Source organism: Lutjanus erythropterus, chromosome 4 (genome assembly GCF_056507025.1).
Source record: "Lutjanus erythropterus isolate fLutEry1 chromosome 4, fLutEry1.hap2, whole genome shotgun sequence".
In the NCBI taxonomy this organism is placed as follows: Eukaryota; Metazoa; Chordata; class Actinopteri; order Lutjaniformes; family Lutjanidae; genus Lutjanus; species Lutjanus erythropterus.
The window spans coordinates 15151164-15174038 of NC_139320.1; the positions used below are offsets into that span (position 1 = coordinate 15151164).

General features: G+C 41.0%; 1 protein-coding gene across 1 annotated transcript in view; it reads left to right on the forward strand.

The window, feature by feature from the left end:
- The first annotated feature begins 1502 nt into the window (after positions 1-1502).
- Positions 1503-22875, forward strand: part of numbl (NUMB like endocytic adaptor protein) — a 75246-nt gene continuing 53873 nt past the window's right edge. The window contains exon 1 of the mRNA XM_084717079.1: positions 1503-1914. The gene's annotated coding sequence lies outside the window, so the exon portion shown is untranslated. The remainder of the gene's footprint in view (positions 1915-22875) is intronic.

Genomic DNA, 22875 nt, shown 5'->3' on the forward strand with positions numbered 1-22875 from the left:
CCTTATGTTAGCCTGTTTTTCATTTTTACTTTAAGCCCAGATGAAATCACTGTCATGTTTATCAGCAGGGCTGTAGCTACTACTGTGGACACTGAAGTCGTCGCGTGTGCAGTTTTGTGCAGAATATGGGGAAGTATGTATTTATTATGTAAGGGTTAAAGTACGATCATTATGGCAAAATAAATCCCAACAGGGTGTTATGACCTGCTCACTGTACATTACCCTGCTTCTTACATGGTTACTTAAACCCACAATTTGACACAAAATATTAATTTTAAAGTGATTTTATGGATTCAAAAATGACTTTATTGGTCCTCTAGAGTCAATGATCAGAACTGCATCCATAGCCACAGTCTGTTCTTCATAGCAACAATCTGCTAGACAGAAATAACACTTCTATTATTTTATTCTTCTCCTCCAATACATGTCATATAATATTCTATAATATAATACTTTGAAAGAAGCTATTCTTCACAATGAGTTTGTTTACTTTTTGATACTTTAGGCAAATTTTGCTGATAATATTTCTGTACTTTTACTTAAGTAACATTTGGAATTCAGGACTTCACATGTGAAGGAGTATTTTCTTCTACCACTGATCTGACCTGACAAAACATCTTTGAGAAAGGCACCTGTTCCCTACCTAAACAGTACAGGCATTATATGACACGCAGTTTACAACAGCAACTCTCAACTGTTCAAATGTCATGAATATGTCATTTAATAACAGATCAAAATCTGAAGAAATCCAAATGGGGTGAAAGTATTTAAAAATACTAAAATAAAAAAATGTTTACACAAAGGGTTCAGTACTGTCTACAATCAACTGAAAACTGTTCCACATTAAAACATGAAGTTGGACGTAGTATGGTGCATGTGCAAAAAGAAAATTCTTAAGGTGTGGGTCAAAATGACTAGTGGATTTAAGTGATATTTAAATTATTTTGTTTTAAATTTGTTAATAAGTGCCAACATTTATTTGAGTTAGTGCCAATTTATGTTGGTCTGTATACAAGTACACTAATATAGTGATACTGATTAAAATAATAATAATAAAAATCTTTGTATGTTATAGAGGAGAATTTTATGAATGAATTTTCTGTTGAAACCTGTGTGAAGTTGTCTGCAGTGAAGTGCATCTTTTCAAACTTTCACTTCATACAATACCTTAAAACTTTTTTTTTTTAAATGTCATATAAACTATGTTGCCAAAGCATCAAATATAATAGGCTTTGAATAATTAATTAAAAAATAGTTAAACTTTTTTTCTCGCACATTGAAGACAATAACCGTTGTTTTTTAGGTTGCAATTTATGGGAGTTTGACCTACACTTTTGGGTAAAGTGGTGCTGTTCAGCCTGCAGCTGCTGTCCCTACAGGGCTGACTGGAGTAACTCATCATCACAGCTGCTGGAGACGCCGCACGGTGGCGCAGTGGAGCGACTGATAGCGAGCCCTGCTGTCTTTTTTTTTTTCTTTTCTGGAAAACATCAATGGGGAGAGTGGATTTGCATGTCCGGCCGTCTGTGCCAATGGGCGCACTGGGAAGGCTGGGTTAGCGGGTGGAGCCGGGGGAAGCAGCCCAGTAAGTGCACAGTCAACAACCAAAGCATCAGAGATTACTACAGACACACCAATTCCACCGAAATCTCCCCTCTTGAATCGCTTTTTTTTATTATTATTTTGTGTGTGTGTGTTTGTGTGAGTGTGTGTTTGTATGTGTGTGTGTGTGTGCGGCGACCGGGTTGATTTGCGGCTCCACATCGCCTCCATACATCGCGTTCACAGTGCGGATGAAGAAGCTTTTGTGAAATTTACCATTTGCAGATCATTGTGGTGTGTATAATATATTTCTGGATTTACACAGAGGAGGAGGAGGAGCGGGGAGCCGACCATCATCCGTCGTTCTCTTGGGTGAGTTCACTGCTTTCCCGTCCATCCATCCCTGTTTACTGGCACTTCCAGGGTTTTAATGTCTGTATAATGAATGAATCCACGACCGAGAAGTGCGCGATCCACTCCAAACGGTCTTTAATGCTCGATTTGTGAGTTGACGGGTAATTATAATGTTTGGATACAACTGCAGCGCATTTTGGGTTTGGATCTCGCCAGCGGGCCCATGTATATGTGAAATGAATGAAATGTGGCAGCTCCAGCCTTTGATAACGGGTTACATCCTTAATAATACATAATGAAAGAGAAACAAGTATATTCTAGTGGGCGTCTGATCGGCTGTGAGTCAAAACTACCGGCACACATGGTCCAATTATGAATATTATCTTATCTTACACTCCAGTGATGCTGTTATAATTTTAAAAAGCTGTAACTTTATAGGCCTACAATTAAAATATCGCTTCATATTGTGAATTTATACCACCGATTATTAGGAATTTACGTTGTTACGTCATTAATGGTGTGGGAATGAGCTATCGATTGAGCTGTAAAAGAGTCATTGCAGGGTAATTATTTGTTCATGGGGTTTTGTGGTGTTTGTGAGCATGGCCGCTGAAACACGCGCCCTGAGTTTGAATATGTACGATCATAACTCAACCTGTCTGCAGGATTGTCTCTGTATCTCCCCGTTGCATCATGCTGTGTGGTTAATTGTGTCTTTTGGGCTTGGTTGCATCATTTTCAAACTTCTTAAGGGCTCATTCTTTGTTGGAAAAAGTGCTGCAGCTCACTGTGATGATCTCTCCCACACTTCTTGTTCCCTGACATGAATGGGAGATTCATAGAACATGAAAAAGTATGGCATTCAAATGGCTAAGAGACTGCAGCTATAGTGCACACACACGCACACACACACACACACACACACACACACACACACACACACACACACACACACTCCCTTACACACTTGGCACATGCCTTCGTATATAGGCCCAGTAAATGCATGCAGCTCTATTGTCTGTGGAGCTCCATCTGTTCCATGACATGGCATTCCTCAGACAGCCAGTCATGCTGTTAGGGGGTGGTCTGCCCTGACCCACTGAGAGAGAGAAACAGTCACATGGGGTGTATTAAGAGAGTAGGTGCAGCGCTCAGGGTGTCTCAGTCCACAATCCCTAGACCACCTGCACAGACAGCTCCTGGGCCAGGATGGAGACCCAGTTTTGACCCAGGATTGGGCTTGGTGAAGGGCTAAATTTGGCCTGAGATTAGACTGGAGGATGGGTAGGTTCGGTCTGGAGCATGGGCTACATCAAGACTAGATTTGATCTAGGACTAGACTAAAGCAGGGCCAAGTTTAGTCTAGAGTTGGAGCTAAAGCAGGGTCAGGTTTGGTCGGGAGGAGAACTGGGTCTAGAGGTTGACAAGGTTTGGGTTAAAAACTGGGGCCAGAGAATGACAATTGGTTATGGACCTATGTAGTAGATTAGGCTAGCTTTAGGCTGTGGCTTGAAGTTATGGCCTGAGGCGGGGTAGATTGGGCTAAATGAAGGCTGAATTTGGTCTGGTGTATAACTGGGCCTATGAAAAGCTAGATTATTCCGTACCTATGTCTCTTGGAAGACTAGTTTTCGTCTAGAGCTGGGCCTTGAGGACGGCTAGGTTTAGATTGGTGCTGGGGCTAAAGGGGGCTAGATTTGGTCTAAAGTTTAGTTTAAATATTCCAGAGAAAGCTTAGGTTTGTTCTGGAGCTGAGGGTGGAGGGACACTAAACTTGGTCTATAGATGAGACTGCAGGGACTAGATGGTTATTAGGTTTAGGCCAAAAGCTGGGGTCAGAGGATGGCTAAATTTGGTCTAGCTTTAGGCTGTGGCTACAACTAGAGCTGGAGAGGGGCTAAATTTGGTGTGGAGCTGGGGCTAGAGGAAGGATAGGTTTGTTCCATACTTGTGGCTAGTTGAAGGCAAGGTTTAGTTTTGAGCTGGGAAAGCAAGTTTTGGCTTTGAGATGGGGCTAGAGGAGGGTTAGGTTTGGTCTAGAGCTGTGACTAGAGGTAGGCTAAGAACGTAGGCTGAGTAATTCATTGTAATTTGTTAAGTGTTGTTGTACTTGTTTTCTGATAAAATTGGTGTTGACATTTGGCTCCTCCTTATAGTTTTAGCATGTTGAATCAGACGATGTGAGTCTCCAGTTTGTTAGACTCTGTGTGTTGAAATGTTGGTCTCTTTATAATAAAACAATCGTTGCCTCAGTCCATGTGCTCCAGTGCTTTTGGATCAATCTTCCAGTTTTTTTCCTCTGACTAGAGGTAGGCTAAGTTTGGTCCAGGACTGGGGCTTGATGAAAGCTAGATATGATCTCGAGTTGGGGATACAAGAAAGAGAAATTTCCAAAGTCCAAACCAAGGGCCTGCTGGATAGAAATGGACTCTGACGTAGCTAATCACTGTTGCAACTCAGTCATCACAAGCAGAGAATAATTACACCACCCCCATCCACACAGCATTAGGCACACATAAATGCATACACACATACACACTCTCCATTTCCCTTTAGACCATTTCCCCTTTTCCACCGCTCTGATTGCTGCATTAGGACTTGGCTGTCTTTTGTTGTCCACACACACACACACACACACACACACACACACACACACACACACACACACACACACGCACACACACAAGGGGGAGGGTTGGGGCAGCTGAGACCACAATACAACGGGGATCAAAGGTCATCCAGCTGGCCAATCAGGGTGCTGTCTAGGCTGGCTGGTGGAGGAGGAGGGCGTTGCCCCCCCTTTGTGCTGGTCAGGGTGGGTCTGCTAAACAAGCGGCTCCACTTCCAGCCCCGGCCCTGCTACTGCCGGCAGCCACGCTGTGCTTCCTCAGATCCAGTCACACCAACCTCTGGACACTCTATTATACTGCAGGTCAGAGACTTATCCAGTTTAGAGAAAGCACTTTATTGATTTCTTACTGGATTTCTGGGTTGTAACCAGCTGCTTCTTGAAAACTTGAACTGTTGAACTTTTATGGGCTTTTAGAGGATTCACAGTGGTCCATTGGCACTGTTCATTTGTAATGGATGACACCAAACCCTGCAACCAAAACCCGTACAGCGACTACAGAATTCTATTTCTGGGGGTGGGATTAATTAAAGAAATAAAAAAGGATAATGAGATTTGAAGTACTTAAAAGATGAAGAGAGGACGGATGGAAAGAGAGGAGTGGTGGAAAGAGGAGGAAGTGCTTTAGAGACTGCGCAGGGTGCTGAGGAGAAGAGAGAAAGAAACCGAAATTAGGAGCAGCAGAGAGGAAGATTGAGGCTGCAGAAGAGAGAGTGGTGATGTAAAAGAAGAAGAGAGAGACGGACTGAACAGTACAAAGAGCGAAAAGTGGGAATTAGTCGACAGGGACACAACAGGGAAACCATTTGTCCTCCGGTCACTGTCTTTAGTTTGTGGATGTGATCAGTCTGCGCAGAACCTGTGATACAGAATCAGGCAGCCACAGTACTTGTCCTCTAACGTTTACGTCCACGTCATCCTCCCTCTCACTTTCTCTCTCTCACACACTTCCAACTCTGCTGTCTGATGCCTAAGTGCCTTCAGTATGTGCTGAGTGGAGTTATCTGATTTCTGCAGGCTAGTTAAATGCAACCACTCCTTTCTCCCATATAGTTCCATTACTGCACACACTAATGGCAAGCTCACAGTGCACAGACATAGGCCTAATGTTTGGTCTGTGTGTGTCTGTTTGTGTGCATTCGATGTGCTCTTATTGCCGTGCATTATGTTGATCTGGATTGATAAATGATCGGAGCAATGGATTTGAATGCCTGTCTAGTGGACGCTCATGTGTGAAGGCAGCGATTTGTGTTTCTCTCTGTGTGTTTGGCCATGCGTGTGTGTAAATGTGTGTGCGCGGACGTGTTTCCCTGGCGATCAGCAGTTTATTTCTTTGCTTCAGTGGCATTTTTCTCTGCAGATAACAAGGAAAGTGGAAATGGTTCTATCTTGGCAGCCTTAACTCCAAGTGGTGCGCTCATCGCAACTAATAACCGTCACTCTGAGCTGTGAGGGTTGCATTTTTTATCTCATTGGTGGTTTATTTATTTTTTGGTGATGACCTATTTCAGCCTGTTTTGCTGGTGAAGCTCAGATGCAACAGCTTGATGAGGGATGTGTGTCAAACTAAAATACTAAAAAAACAAGCCTCTGAAACACCACATCCCTGCCTCAGGGTCCTGTCTGATCTATACCCTTTTCCAAGCTTTTATCAACTGCTTTGATCGTTGCTTGTCGATTATTTTCACATGTTTTTGTCCCCAATTACACTTAGCACCTACCATGAATGTCCAATACAGAATGCTTTTAACTCCATGCCGCCTTCTCCAGTGTTAATACACTGGTATGCTGGCTTTGCACAATTTCTACAAAAAAGTGTTGACTGCTCACAGATGACTCACAGTCCCACTGTAAGATTCATAGCAGAATGTCAGAATTGCCAAATAATTAATAATCTCTTCTATCCATCCATTACTCCACTGGTAAAATCTGAAAAGGCAAACAGGGACTGAGGTAGATTTGCCTAGACCCTAGGCTGCAGGTTAAATAGCTTAGCTTAGCCTAAAGACTGGTGGCAGGGGTAAAAATCTAGCCTGGCTCCTCCTAAAGCTTTATTCAGACTGGGCCTGGATGATACTGCTGAAAAGTTACATATTGATCAATACGGATCAATATCGATAGTTATCTATCATGTAGGTTATAACTGGCGACATGTTGTGAACTCCAAAGGTGGTAAGCAGCTAAGGTGATAAATAAGTTTGCTGTATTACTGGTTGGGAAGGTATTCCTGCACACAAAAGTGCTCTGATAGTTGTCCATATAGCCGTGGCAGCTGGCTGAACATGACGTCCCTGTCCTCAGCTCCTCCATCACAGCTGGCCCCTTTCGATGTGAAGGAGCAGCATTTCTACTGCGATCTCCCTCCGGGTACCTGAGCCCCTCAGTCTGATAGCTGTCTGACTTAAAAACCAAAAAAACTGACCCGCCGAGCTGACCTGTCACTTTTTATCTACACTCACTTTTATTGCTTTTTCTGTTGACTTATGTGTAACTCCATGCTGTTTGTTGACTCTCGTGCCACTCCATGCTGTTGTCCTCATGTATCGGTGGGTCTGCTGGTCGCATTAGATTTAACAGTAGAATCTATAAACAACATATAGTCTAAAAATTTTAAATCCCTTCTAACTGACACATTGCCCACAGCAAAACTACAACTTGTTCTTTACCTTTGGCTTTTGTTTGTGAGCTGTAGAGGTGGTAAGCTGTTCCTTTAAAGAAGCGTGATAATCATGCATGTTGACAGTATGAATCCTCCAACCATCTTGGAAAATTGAGGTATTGAAATGAATGAATCTTGCCCCTCCCTTCACAACCGGTATTAATGTCCTTGAGCTGAGCTCCATTCCCTGTCTGATAGAAGATTATAGCTCTTGATTAAGTTAGATTACATTTAGCTGTGTGGAGGTATGGCAGGAGATACTTCCAAAAAATTATAGGTGCTTTCAGCTTTCTGTAGATTAAAAGAAAGCATGATTGCATAATCAGGATTCTCCATTTGATGTATTTGTTGAGGTAAATGAGCCCAGATGGCCTGTCTGCACTGTAATGAATCTGAGGAACGCCGCCATTGTTAGTTTCTAATCTTGTGTTATTTACAGTACCTCCAGCCCACGTACAATAACTTTCCACTGCACTCTTCTGGTATAATTCAAAGCCTGTACAGTGGGTGTGTGTGCAGCTGAGCTTTAGTCTCACAGTGTGGAAAAAAAACACTATTTAATATGACGCTGGCTTCTTCACTGCACTATTTCAGAGTGACGCCGAGGGAGTGAGATTGTTAGCGACAGACAGAATCCAAGTTAAATGTTCCAGAGCACAGAGGGGCCTATTCACTGTGCTATGTGAGGAGTGGAGAGGGGGAAAGAGAGAGGTGGCAGGGGAGTGAGGTGGGGGGGCGGGGGTGGAGGAGCAGGGTGACAACACTTACAGCGGTTTTTCGGTTGATGGCATGCATCTGTGTGGTGTGTGTTGTATGGCTTCACAGGCCTGTCTGAATCAGTCAGAGATCCAGAGACAGAGTGAAGGATGGAGGGCAGCTGAGAGCAGTCGTCTGCTGATAGAGGACACATATAGGAAACACATATAGGAATCAAGCTCTTTATGCGTGTGTGTGTGTGTGTGTGTGTGTGTGTGTGTGTGTGTGTGTGTTTGAGTCAGAAAGAGCAAGATAGAGGGGGCAACTTTCAGTTTATGTGTGAGGGCAGCCACAAGTTACCTCCAGCAGAAAAAAAATATGAGTCACCGGAGAAAACGGGTACATGTCTGTACTGTTTTGGCGCACATGTACTCTGTGTCATGTGTATGTGTGCAAGTAAACTGTGCGTGTAAATGTGTGACAGCTTGAGCACTAGATTGCGTATGACAAATTATGCCAAGGCCTGACAAAATGAAGATCATGACTGTTTGAAAAGTCTATAAGTGGTGAGGGACTGACACAGGGGAGGTGATGGTGGTTCTGGCGTTATTTTACATGACGTTTTAACTAAATGCCTGTGAAGTCAAGGTATCAACGTCATTTATTTGAGGAGTATTACATGCGAGGGTATGCTTTAATGTCAGCATTAGCACGATAGTAATGTGGTCAGGAGCAAGGCTTTCAAAAAAAAAAAAAAAAAGAAACCCAATATACTGCAAACTCCATTTCTGAGCTACGTATGGTTGTTACAACATGGACTTTTTCTCTAATAACACTGTTGTCACCAGCACACTGCTGCAATCTGTGTAGCTGCCCTTAGCCAGTTAGTAGTCCTTATGGAGTGGGACACAGTGCAATGACCACCAATACAGCGCTTGATGTGATCTGATGTAACCGTGCCTCTGACCGTACTCTGACTCCGGGAATAATGACGACATGGTGAGTTCAAGTGGGGACAGAAGATGTGAAGCAGCTGAGGAGAAAGTTTGTAACATGAATGAACTAATAAGTACAATCACACATTGTGTTGATAAGTGAGATTATTTGTTTTTGTGAAGTTGGAAGTTACTTATTCCCATCTTAAAAGATGTGGTTATACTATATACCCTTTTTGCTGTTAGCATTTAACAGGTGGCACTATGTCCCCTCAAAATATATATTTAAATAATTATATTAATGTCATAAACGTGCCACAACTTGTTGATCAATGGCTTGAACTAACAAATACTGGTTGACTAAGAAAATCTTTAGCTGCAGGCAGCCCTAGTAATTTTAGATGAATAAAGCCTTTGGACAGACCTTTTCTTTGTATTTCATGTAGTCTGAAGTTATGTCTAACAGTAATATTAGCTATATTGGCTCAGTTTTTGAGTGTGTATGGGATCAAATAACATAATAAGGAACATTTTGCATAAGTTTAGTGGCCACCGTAAAGGTTGACTGGGAAGAGTGAGATGAGGGGTTTGCAGTCTGCAGTCCTATAAATTGATATCTTGAGTTACAGTTCTGTTAAGATTTAATGCCAACGTTTCATTGCCTTTATTGTTACATTTGGTAGAAACTACTTTGTTCAATTGTTGTTCAAGGACTATAATTTTTGGTGAAAGGATCAAATTACTAACTACTGGGTAATAAAAAGGATTAAAAAGGAACATACTGCTGTCCATGTGTAATTACAACAGTGTACAGCTTGGTAGTGATTTTTAGATCAGCTGGAATCCACTTTGTATCTCCTTTTGGCACTTCTTACCTGGTCTTTGGTCACTATAGTAAATCAGGGTCTTTCATTTCTTCAAGACCGTCAATCAGGTGTTTCAGCTCGTGGCCCTAATGTGATCATGTAGTGTCGTTTTGATGGAGAGCAGAGATGAAGCAAAGAAATTGAGACCACTTGGAAGTGACAAAATCATATCAGGGGAGCACACTGACCAAATCATACTCATACTCATTGTTTTCCCTTTGTCCCAAGAAATTTAGATAGAGTACTAGCAGTTTCTTTTCTTTGGCTTTGGTGACAGCTGATATTAAAAACTTTTAGAGAATTGACTCCTCTGCTAAAAGTCATTACAGATGCCAGGGGAGATAAAACAAGGAATCCTTTGTTTTTCGGTTCTTCCTGTAATGTTTACTGTAATCTCAGTAATAAATCCACCTGTAAACAATGAGAACACCTCTTGTGAGCGGCACATGTTCCTCTCTGTGCCGACCCGTTTGTGGCTCACCTCCTGCTACAGTATGCTTGTAAATGTGTAAATGTGCCAGCGAGGCTTTTGGTTTATAAAACATTTCTCTCTGTTTACCGGCGCTATGACTCATGGTTGCTATGGCGAGGAGCTCTGACAGCAACGCAGCTGATTAGGAGCATCTGACTCCACATGACTGTACTCCTCTCTGCCTCCATCAGTCTATCGCTCTGGTTACTGCCTCTTTCTTCTTCTTCTGTGCCACTCTCTTTGTGTTTACCTTTTTTTTTTTTTTTATCAGAATTGCAGGTGTCACTAACCTTCATTTATCTGTTCTTTCACTCCTCCTTTTTCTACTCCTCCTTCTGTCCCCCACTTTAGTTCTGCAGCACTCAACAACCTTTAATGCACCTCATATAGATTTTCTTATCACACCATCGCCCTTCACTACTCCCCTTTTCTCCTCCTCTCCTCTCTGTCTCACCCCTCTGCTTGTCTTTCAATGGTGGCCAGCTGCGTGCCAGATGTAGCCCACTATCCCAGCTGCTGGCATCATGCTCATGAAGAAGAGAGGAGTGAGATGGAAATGATCCCTCATGAAGGCGTAGTAATCCTTATAATACACGTAAGAAGGATAAAAATATCGGGACGAAGGAAGGAAGAGTATAATAAGGCACACCAAAACTATTAACCACAGCCTAGTAGAGATTAACGTGAATAACCGTCCAAAACATAATGAATATCCTGCCATAACATATGGATTAACCATTAGCCAAAACTGATTATCCAAATGAGATTTAAAAGAAGCCAATTATAAATCCCTGAAGGAACATTAGAGGCTTGCATTCATTGGAAAACCACATCACAGAGAATATGCCACAGCCCAGAAAGAATATGGCAATATTTTCTGCAAAACCCTCACTTTGATATGATGGATTCATTGAATCTGAGAAAGAGGACTACGAGAAATCAGAGGAGGCGTAAAACTAAAACTACAGGCTGAACAGTAAGCAGGGACACAACAGATGAACAGGTAGTGAAGGAGAAGAAGAGGATTATCGCTGCTGAGTGAAAACATATCACCCAAATGTCACCTTTCAGAGAAACCTTTCACACTACAGCCCACAGGCCTCTCTCCCTTAAATGAATAGTTGGATTGTACACTTTGGGACTTGGAAAATTCACGTGAAGCCCCCTCAAGTCGGAATACCAACTCAGAAAGTTGTAGAAAATTTTGTTATACAAGTTGAATTGTTGTTTATTGATTACACACTGCATATCAATTTTTTGCTCATGTAATTTGTATCAAATTGTAACCATTAGTTCCTGTCCACATAGTTACTTAGATTAATTAGAAACATTATGTATTTGCACCAACTGTGATAACAAGTCAAGTAGCCTTCAGACGGATTCCTTGTAACATCCATGTTGTTTCCACATTACAACTGAAAAGCACACAAACACACCGAAGTTAGAATAACAACTTCCCTTCTCAGGAAATGAGATCATCTGAGGAAGATGCGAAGACGCTATTATTTACTTTCTTGCTGAGAGCGACTTGAGAAGACTGATACCACTTCATGTCTGTCCACTAAATACAAAGCTACAGCCAGCAGCTGGTTAGCAGGTGGCAACAGGCAGAAACAGCTAGCCTGGCTCTGCCCAGAATTAAAAAAAAAAAGCCTGCAAGAACATCTAAAGCTCATTAGTCAACACGTTATATCTGGTTTATTTAAAAACAAAAACCAAAGTGTAAAACCAACAAGTTGTTGACAACTTGGAAACAATGAAAAATGTTTAGTGGTATTATATACAGTATATTGGTCACAACGAATAGTAGCAAAAAACATGTAGTACACGTTATTATATATTTGTGGCCTCTAGTTAGCACAAGTGTTAGCTAATTTACCTGTGGGTTGTGTTTACTGTGAGAAGCGTCCATATGAACTCATGTGGTGTTCATGGCCTCAGAAGTGAAAATTTTCTGAATGCTTCAAGTTCAAAAGTTGTGGACACCGTGGAAGTTCATGTTTTGGTGGATGCTAATGTAATATATTTCAATTTCAGTTGTACTGGAGTTTTTTTCTTCGTAATTTTATAATGTTTTATAATATGTCTGAGGTGGTGGTCTCATCTTTTTATTATGCCTTTGTGTTTCCTGCATTACCTGCTTGCTAGCTTGCTGATTGCTAGCCTCTGCGACGTCTAGCCATTGACTATTTTGGCATCCAGCTGCTGCTGCCTGACTGTGATCTCATAACTTAGGTTGAACGTATGCTGTTTAACCACATAACTGTGCTCATGTAGTGATAATTTCTGACATTGTGCACAACCATCACTCCAAATGGATGCAGGGTATGTGAGGCAGCCATGATGTGGATGGATGTGTATGACGACGCACAGTTAGAAGCAAGTGTGTCTGTGGCCTTTAACACCAAGCATATGATGTATTTTGACCACAGACAGGCCTATTAGGTGTGTTTACAACACAAAATTTCCTCTTGTGTGGGTCTCACAATCCTCACAATCCCACATGATCTTCTCAAGCTGTTCAATTTGTGAAAGACTATTTTTTTTGCTATAAATCATGTGGGATAAGCTAGTACATATTGTCTGCTACAAAAATTGTTCTTTTCAAAAGAGAATTAAATGAGATGTAATACATTTAAAAAACAAATAACAGCATTTTAAGGAGGGAGTACTCTGAAATATGAACCCAGGAGAATCCAAATCATCCAAACAGGTTTTCACATGACAGCACTTATTTGTAGGGGCAGATGGATGAGACTGAAGGCCAAGAGGAAAGAGGTGAGGAGCCATTGTAGGTGCTGGAGAGATGGACAGAGCAGATGAAAGGAGGGGAGACAGAGGAGGAGGGAGAGGTGTCTTGTTTCACAGGCGAGCCTGCAGTAAAATGCCACCGCCTCGGTGAAAAAAGAAACAAGCGTGGAGATTGTTGATAGTGTTAGCATTTAGAGTGGATTGTTCCTGTTGTGGCTGAGGCTGTGAGGCAAATACTTTGTGAAAAGGGCAATAGAAAGCAACATTTTGATTGATTGTAGGTCATCACACCAGAGCCACATTTGACTATACTGCCCCACAAAGCCAAAATGCTTTGTGTAACTGTATATTAAGTCAAAGCTTTCAGCTTAAGATCCAAATCTGACCTCTAGACATTATAAAACATAATCCCAAAGGAAACAGCATGTTAAATTTGCATTTAAGTGAATACAAAGCTGAAAGTCAAGCCAAACAGTCAAACAGCTAAACCTAGCTAGAGATAACCACAACTAGCCTTGGCTGAAGCCCCCAAACCATTAAATAATTTTTAAAATTACATTTTGGTGATCTAACATCTTGGTAAATTTGTTTTTTGTATCCCAAATAATAAGTACAAAAAGAAATAACATGAAGGGATCATCCATTTGCTCAAAATTGTTCTTGTGAACCAGTAAATTGTGGGCGTAGCCAGGCTAGCTGTTTCCCTTTCCCTTGCCTTTATAGTCTTTGTGTTCTGCTAAGCTAACTGTCTCCTGGCTGTGGCTTTAAAATTAAACCAAAACCTCTAAAGCTCACTCTAACTAACACTTTATCTTAGTGTGTGGTTTTACGGGTGGTTTTATTTGTTGACTTTGTATTGATACTTTGGTTATATTACCTGAAGTTTTTAAGTTTTTTTTTATGTATTTTATATAAAATACAAATACAAAAAGACATTACATGAAGGAATTACATCCTATCCATCTGTTACAGTTTACCCAGTCAGCCTGAAAAGTTTAAACCCTTTTTTCTACTTTCTTGTAGAGCAGTATGTACAGCTATTAGACAGTGGCTGACCTGCAGACCTCTTCTCACACTATACTCTTTTTCTTCTCTACTTTTTTTTAATCCTCCCTGTTTTTTTCCCATTTCCTCTCAGCTCTCAGTTGTTAAAAAGCTCCCCCAGTCTTTTCTGTTCTGCTCTTTATCTTTCTCAGTCCTCTCCGTTTCCTCTCAAAACATCAATTTCTTCATCAAGCTCACTTTCCCCCCCTTCTCTCCGTCTGCCTCTCCCGGTCAGGGGAAGTGGCAGTCGCTGCCTGCTGGCTCCCAGAGGAACAGACCTGCCTTTGTCTGTCTGCACTGTAGGAAGATGAGTAGCCGGTCCACCCAGTAAGCCCAGAAAGCCCAGAAAGCCCAGTTGGGATTCAGAGTTTGTCTGCGGCGAGCCAGCCACCCAGAACGCCTGTAAATCAGTCAGCCACTCAAGCCAGGGCCTCCCGGTCTGTGCAGCTAGCTATAGTCAGTCAGTCAGGTATTATGTTAGGCACTCGTGACTATTAGAGAGAATGGATGTGAAAGCACAGTGCAGACGGAGACAGTAAGACTGCAGGCCCTGGTTAAAAGTTTTCCAAGCATAACCAAAATGTGCAATGAATTTGAATGCTGAACAGAAGCACTGCCATTCAAAAACTCCCCTACTTATCCTACTTGGACAAACTTCAGAGTGTGAAATTATTGCAGCCCAATCTATTACCTCATGCCTTGAACAGAGAGCAACCAGTGGGACCTGACAGATGTTTTACAATGATACATGACGTTATGGCACTATGACAAGCAGACACTACTTGTGTCTTCCTTTATTTTGCTCGTTGAATGTAATTAAATTGTATTTTTCTATCTTGACTGTTAATTTAACATGTCATTTAACATCCGTCAGGCATTTTTAGACATTTTAATGCAGAAATGTTCCGTATTATATCTTTAAGCTGATTTGGACAGTTTTTGACAGCGCCAGGCTAGCTGATCCCCTGTATAGTCTTGTGCTATATGCTAAGCTAATAATTAAACCTGCACATCCAAATCTTATTATAATTAGGATGTTATATCTGTACATGTGTAGCTTTGTGTGCTGGATTATTTCTTGGCTTTGTCAGTATCAGTCTGGTTGTGCCTTCATATTAAATGGAGAGTGGTATAAATCTTCACTCAAGGAAGCAGTGATAGCCAAGCTAAGCTAATCGGCTGTTGGATGTAGCTGTATATTTGATTGATAGATATAAGAGTGGCATCAATGTTCTCATCTAATTCTTGGCAAGAAAGCAAATACACATCTTTCCCATATTGTTTAAGTATTTCCTAAATGTCCCAGTCAGAGGAAAAGGCACAGTAAAGATCGAAGAATTGGGAGTAAATGCTTACACTGCTCTCTCTAGATTGCGGTTGTTCTGAGGTTAATGTAATTTACTTTGTTTCACTGAGATAATAAGTCATCAGTCTGCTTCTCCTTTGGCAATGGGAAGATTGCAAGTGACACTCCAAATCAACTAAATAAATAAACTTAATAAAACCAAGAGAGAAAGAGAGCAGAGCAGCAGTTTTACAATAAAGTGACCAGATTTCTCAAATGAAAACCAGGGACATATTTGGTGGTCAGCATATCATTAATATATCCTATATTAGGAAATAAAAAAGGAAGACAATTCTGGTTTCATGTGCTTTGACCATGATAGCTGTTGTACTGTAATTAACTCTGATGCAGGCTGTTTAATAAAGCTGGGTTCTAGTTTTAAACTTACGGTAAACTATGAAACATTGATTTGTGTAGTAAGGAATTTTGGCCATAACAAGCGTAATTTTCAAGATAGAAAGGTTGTCTACAATTCAAAACAGCTCAAACCAAGGCTTATGAAGTTGTGCAGTCTGCAGGGACAGGTGAGAAAGTGATACTCCCTGCTCAATATCATATTTCTATTGGGGTGGAGTTCTGGGCTGATTTTCCTCAGATTCAGTCCACTTGACACTGATTTTTGGCACAGATTATCCTGTAATATGGAGGGTTAATTAATTAATTGGTTATTAATTAACCATTACATTAATGTGCAACTATTTTAATAATCAATTAATCGTTTTGAGCCACTTGTTAAAAGAAAATCTCCAAAGTCTTTGATTTAAGCTTCTGAAATGTGAATATTTTCTGGTTTCTTCACTTCTTTTATGACTGTGCATCTCAACTCTATCTAAAACAAGACATTATAGGACGTCGTCACAGACTTTGGGAAACATTTTTCACCATTTTGTGACAGTTTATGGACCAAACAACTAATCAATTAATCAAGAAAATAATCAACTGATTAACTGATAATGCAAATAATCGGTAGTTGCAGCCCTAGTTTGCAGATCCAAACTTTTTTTTTAGAAAATTATTTCTAAAAGCTACAGTGAGTTGGCCTGCTACACCCATCTCCATTGTTTACAGCTGTTTCCACATGAAATCATGAAAGATCACTTTCTTCATGAAATCACATTATTTTCAAATCTTGTAGTGTGAGTGTGTACGATTTTAAACCTCCTGTAGTGCAGGGCCAGCTTTACCATCCTGTGTTGGCCCAAGGTAAATACTCCCTGGAAGTATTTGTGTAAAAAAAAAAAAAAAGATAGCAGGAAACATCTCCTCCGCTGGCCAAAACAAGTACGAAGTGATCGAGATGTCAACCGGGGACATCTGGTTACCCTAGTTCAAGCTCATGTGATCACACTACTCGTTTAGAAAAGGTTCCTCAGTCTGCGCAAAATTCCTCTCCTGACCACATCCAAGCCCTTTCAGGATCGGAAACCGAAAACATCCAGTAACATTGATTTTCTATTATATTTCAAAGCTAGAACTACTTTACATCATTACGCCCAACATGATCCACACTGATATCACTTTCACAGCTTTGACTACACTCTGAAATTACTCTACAAGCATGATGAAATCTAGAATAAAGCCAGAGCGCTCTGTCTCTTTTTCTTTTTAGTTATGTTTTAATGGATGAGGCTCCAGGCACCTCAGGCTTCAACAAGCCTTAACAAGGAGATCAATAGAAAGTATATAGACCGTCCTCCCACAGGCTGTGTCTGCTCTCGCCTCAGATCACAGAGGAATATTGTGGTGATGCCAAGGCGACACGCAGCCAGTGCGGAAATGATTTGATGTAATAGGAACACTATGGTGTTATTAGTGGAGCCTCTCTGCCTTCATCTCTCACCCTGTAACACCCCTTCACTCTCTGTGAAGTCAATATGTCAGGAGAGGTGAGCGTGCATTTACCATTCTCTTTTAACCCCCGCTGCCTCCCTCGACATCACCCCTTGTCTCCCTGTTTTCAAAGGATGGTACAAGGAGGGCAACAGTGGAGAAGTGTGGGGTTACAAGAAGGGAGGAGGAGAGGAGAGGATGGGGGAGACGATAAGCGGTTGTGAGGAGAATAAAAATAAATGGCTGCAGGGCTGGACAGCAGTCGGACTCAGTCATGTCCTGGATCGTCCACTTCACCAGATGGCTGCTTGATATGTGCAGAGAGAACAGACCAACACACACCAGACCATCCGTTCCTCTCTCTCTCTCTCTCTGTGTGTGTGTGTGTGTGTGTGTGTGTGTGTGTGTGTGTGTGTGTTTAACATGCAATCCGTCCTATGTTGCTCTCTGTGCTACACATAGGGAACGTGTTATTGCTCTTGCTCTGCATTCCTAAGAAGCAGAGGAAAATCTCAACCCCTTTTAACCCCCCTTCTCAGCTGTAGACCAGCTTTGAAGTTTTGTTCTCTTTCTCTTCTCTCACTCACATACATCCACATACACACACTCACATGCTTACACACTCCACACAGCTCTTTTCCTCACATGGATTTTTGTTTACATCCCGGCAGCCGACTCCCACAGTACATGTCTGAGACAGAGACTTTATGGAACATATCCTGCAGGCATGCTGAAGTGTTGTTTCATCAAACTGTATTTGTGTGAGATGATTTGGCATCAAAGTCATAACTTTGACACAAATGCATTTTAAGCTGTTTTTGAGAGTACTGGCTGTTAACAGGGAGATGGCACACAGTAAATAAAAAGTTGAGACAGCTCAAAATTTCAAGGCAACTTGCTGCAATAGATTTTTGAGTTTCAAGCCCAACTCAAACTCTTAGTATTTGAAATAAACTAAAAAAAAGTTTTTGCAACCTATTTCTTCTGTAGATAATATTGAATCTTTAAGTTTTAGAAACTCAAAAAAAATGTATTTCAAAAAATGGTCACTGTGTGCTGTGAGCCTCATTTCTCATTATTTGGGTGCCTGGAAATTAGATGCTTTCAACTGAAAATATTATAATATTTATCACTATTCACTTTCATTTTTGAAATACAATTTTTTCAGGGTTTCTAAAACTCAAAGATTTAAGTTTATCTGAATGATAAAAGTCAATTATCTCAGCAAATGATTAGTATCTTGTAAAGCTTTTTCAAAACTTAAGAGTTTGAGTTGGGCTCAAAACTCAAAAATCTGTTGCAGTAAGTTGCCTTGAAATTTTGCGTTTTCTCACCTTTTTCATTTTTACAGCGCAAACACCTTAAAATATATATAAGTACATAAGTATATTGTACTGTTTGGCCAGTTTCTTACCCTGATTTTTTAGCCGCATGTTACATTTTAGAATCTGACCAAATATCAGCTTTGTCATGCATCGTTTGCTGTACAGGAGGGAGTGGTCCCAGGTTCAGTTCCTGAACGAGCCACCAGTTGGTATAACCTGGCCCGGACACAACAAATGGGAGACACACCATGATAACGTCTAACAAAGAGACATTTTATTAATCAAATTAACCAAATTAAAAGGCCAATTAAATATTTACATTATGGGGTGCTGAAATCAATTGTGGTGTGTGGTGTGCATGAGTGGAAATGGTGAATTGATGCAGAGCCATGAGTGGACTCCCCAGGGTCAGTGCTTTATTTCTCACTGCACCTGCATGAAGTCGAAAACAGAGCATCTGAAATCGCCATGGCGACACAATGTGTCATGTGGAGAATATTTTTATTATGATAAATATTATGATTCCTGTTTACTTTTTTTCTGTCCTGTACCGGTCCCGAAATGGTCCAAAATGGACCCCCATTCTGCAGGAATCAGGTCAGAATCAGAATTCCTGAAAAAATGTCAGCTTCCAACACCTGTGCCTTATTTTCTTTTGGAGGTTTTGGCAGGACGGCACTGATGATAAAGGCAGCACGGTTCCCCAGCCTGAACAGTACCAATGCCAGGCCATTTTATTTTATATTTTACAGGTACAGCATGAGCACTCAGGTCATGGCTCGACAATCAGACCATACAATGTGAGCACATAAATTGTGAGATTTAGATTTACATCACAGATGATTAACTCCTACAGTACGAGTTGGAATTAAACAACATCTATAAAATCGTACGGTGTATGCCCATCTAAACATGCTGTTTTTGTTATCCTCACATGTCCCTGTAGACTTGTTTGGATGGACAGATATCCAGCCCACAGAGAGACTGCATGTGCCCTACTGCCTGTGAAGTGCGGGGCTGTTTATGCAGGATGTATTTGAATGATGTCTGCTGCACCACAGCAACTCCTGCACATTGTTTCTACTGAGGATTTCTGATCCATATCTTGTTTTCAGGCAACACCATAATCCGTTGAGCCCTACATTACCTTTATCATAATGTAACTCCTAATATGAAAAGCCAACTGTGCCTGTGTGCGCGTGTGTGTCCTTCCGTCTCATTTAGTGAATTAGATTAGATGTTCAGAACCCAGATGCAGCGCGTACAGAAACCATCCTATACATGCATTATGTATTCACATTCATATCCCTATTATGCTCCACTCTGCGTCGCTCTGGACTCATTTCTTTTACACAAATCCCTCAGCGCACATCCACAGTTTTTAAACCTTCCCTAACATGCAAAAAAATCTTCTAATCTAAGTGTTCGCCTGAGGCCCCAGCTTTACAAAGTAAAGTTAGGAGAGATTTGGTTAGGCCCCCCAGTGTGCTGTGTGGGCCCCTCCTTCCCATGCATATCAGCAGGATATTGTATGTGCATGTCTTACAAGATATGAAACAGAAATATGAGAAATATGAGGAATTGTTATGAAAAAAGGACGAGAAACAGCACAGTGTTCTGAGTGTAATATTACAAAGCATCTACAAGTAATTTAGTCTGATATTCAACCTTAATATCTCACAGAAATGACTTTTCAGTAGTTGTTTATAACACTGTTCCTCTTCTTAAAGATATTTAAGTGTCAGTCTCATCTGATACACATTAAAGCATGAAAGCATTAGCATCTATACCAAATTAAATAACTTTTATATTTATTTAGTAAAACGTATTGTTGTACAGGTACCATTTAATTTAGCAGCAGTGAAGTGTTCTTCAAGTACACACTTAAGACCATCTGTGTGTTAGTAAGTCATGAAGCTCCCTGTGTGTGAATCTGTGCATGGTTCCATGTAGGTCTGTGTTATCTAATGCAATCTGTCCCTATCTAATATTCACACTGCTAACCCTGGAGGGGAAAGGGACTGAGGAGAGGAGAGGAGAGGAGAGGAGAGGAGAGGAGAGGAGAGGAGAGGAGAGGAGAGGAGAGGAGAGGAGAGGAGAGGAGAGGAGAGGAGAGGACTTTGCTTGCCAATAAACAGAACTCTTCCTGGAAGTCTCCTGACTTTAAAAGGGAATCTTACACAAAACAGATTTAATACACACGCAAAAAGTCTGCACATGCACACACACAGATACACAGACACACAGATATATATATATGCACACACACACACACACACACACACACACACACACACACACACACACACACACACACACACACAGGCAAATGCTATTGCACTCAGTCAGCCAGTCCTCAGTACAGTATGGCTGCACTGAGCTGCAGACACTCCAGTAGTAGATGGATTAAAACAAGTTTCAGATGCATGTGTGTGCAAGTGACTTAAAGGTCCAATGTGTAAGATTTACAGGGACCTATTGTCAGAATATGGGGCAAGTATGTTTTCATAAGTATATAATCAACTTAAAGTATGAATTGTTGTGTTCTCACTATCTTAGAATGACCAAACCAAACACTGGCTCCAGATACAGACTTTATTTGGCATAATGCCTGCCCCTTAACCAACCCCTACCCGTCACAACTTAGTGCCTAAACCTAAAACCAAGCACCAGCCCTCAAAGAGCTCTTTAAACTTGTGGGGTCCAGCTTTTTCAAGCTTGTCAGACCTCACAAGTATAGTGGGCTCTGTGAGCTATTTTCTCAATCAGATTATTTTAAGTTTGATTACTTATTTTTAGTAATGATGTCCTACATAAACACATTTTTCTGCCCAGTTTTTAACACTTTTGGTTAAGTCACTTGAGTTATTTTCTGTATCTTGGATGTACATTGGTTTGAAGTGGTCAGGGAATAGTTAAATAAAGGCAGTGTCACGCTTTAATTGTTTCCCCCAAACTTTCATATGGTAGCTCTATTTCATTTGCATATTTGCGTATACAAAGTATGTGGTGGCCAACCCCACCCCCCCCCACCCCCCCCCACACCCCAAAAAAAAAAAATGAATTGCAGTCTGCAAAATGTGCAGGTTGAAAATTACAAATGGAGATGCAATAACTTCCAACTCAGTTTGACATTTAAAGTGATACAGAAACAGTAAGTCAAGGCTAAAGTTAAAGTAGTTAGAGAGCTAATGCTTAACTAATAACCTTTGCTGGACAGCTAAGAAACTATAAATCGATGAGGCTGGAAACTCACTGCTAAATTCTGAATCATTTAGGACTCTAAACTCAAAGTTTAGGAGTTGGGACTTTTCTATCTTGATTTAGGACTTGACTCAGGTGCAAAGACTTGGAACTTTAGGCTTTGAAAACAATGACGTAGTCCCACATCTGATATTTAGTATTTAGTTATGAATATTTAATGCTTCTTAAGAGTTGAAACCACCTTTCAGGAGCTTTAAGAACATTCCTGGAAAACATTAAAGCAGCAGAATAGGCTGAAAGACAGAAGACGCTTTTATAGACTGACTGCTTGGGAGCAGAAAACCACTTGCTTCCCTCTAATAGAGTCCATATGCCCTGCAATGTTCTGTAGCATGGACCAATCATGTTTAATTTACGCCCAGGTATATTGTTTGCTTGTATTGTTGAGCATGTAAGCATGTGTATGTAGTTATGACTCTAACCAATCAGTGTGTGTTATAAAACACAATTAGGTGTCCTGTGAGGCACATAAGAAGACAAAATAGAAAACGGGTCCAATAATTTGAAGCTGTTTCTAATAAAATTCGAAAGAGATTCACTATAGCTCTGAAGTGACTTTCCTGACTTTGTCAGTGTTTTGCCGAACTCCTCCACTGCCTCAGCTTGGTCCTAAAATATGTTTTTTTTTCAGTTTCTCTTTCTGTAAAGCAATCAGTGTTCTGGCCGTCTCTCCCTCTTGTCTCCACTCTGTCTTTTTTTCATGTTGTTCTCTTCCGACACAGCAGATTCATCCCGCCAGCCACACATGACGGAGTGAAAAACAAGAACAGAGCTTGAATCAATTACTCTGTGGATGCACTTGATTTAGTGGTGCTCTGAATAAGCACTTCTGAAGTGATACTGGCTGCATCAGGCGAAGCTGATTTTTTATTTTTTTTATTTTGTATAAATCAGAGCCTGATCAGTGCTGATCTGCTGTCAGCCTCGATTCAGATCATAATGAGGGTGGCGGCAAACAGGGAGGTGGTGAGATCCATGAGTCAGCCTCTCTCTTCCAACGGGCTTGATTTGTGAAATATGAGATCCACTGTTGGAATCACAACATGGTCTTTTAGCGAATCACCTTAAAGGGATAGTTTAGGTTATTTGATGTAGGGATGTATGAGGTACTTAGCCATGGCAGTATATGGCCATTGACACGACCCCGATGTGGAGAAGCAGAG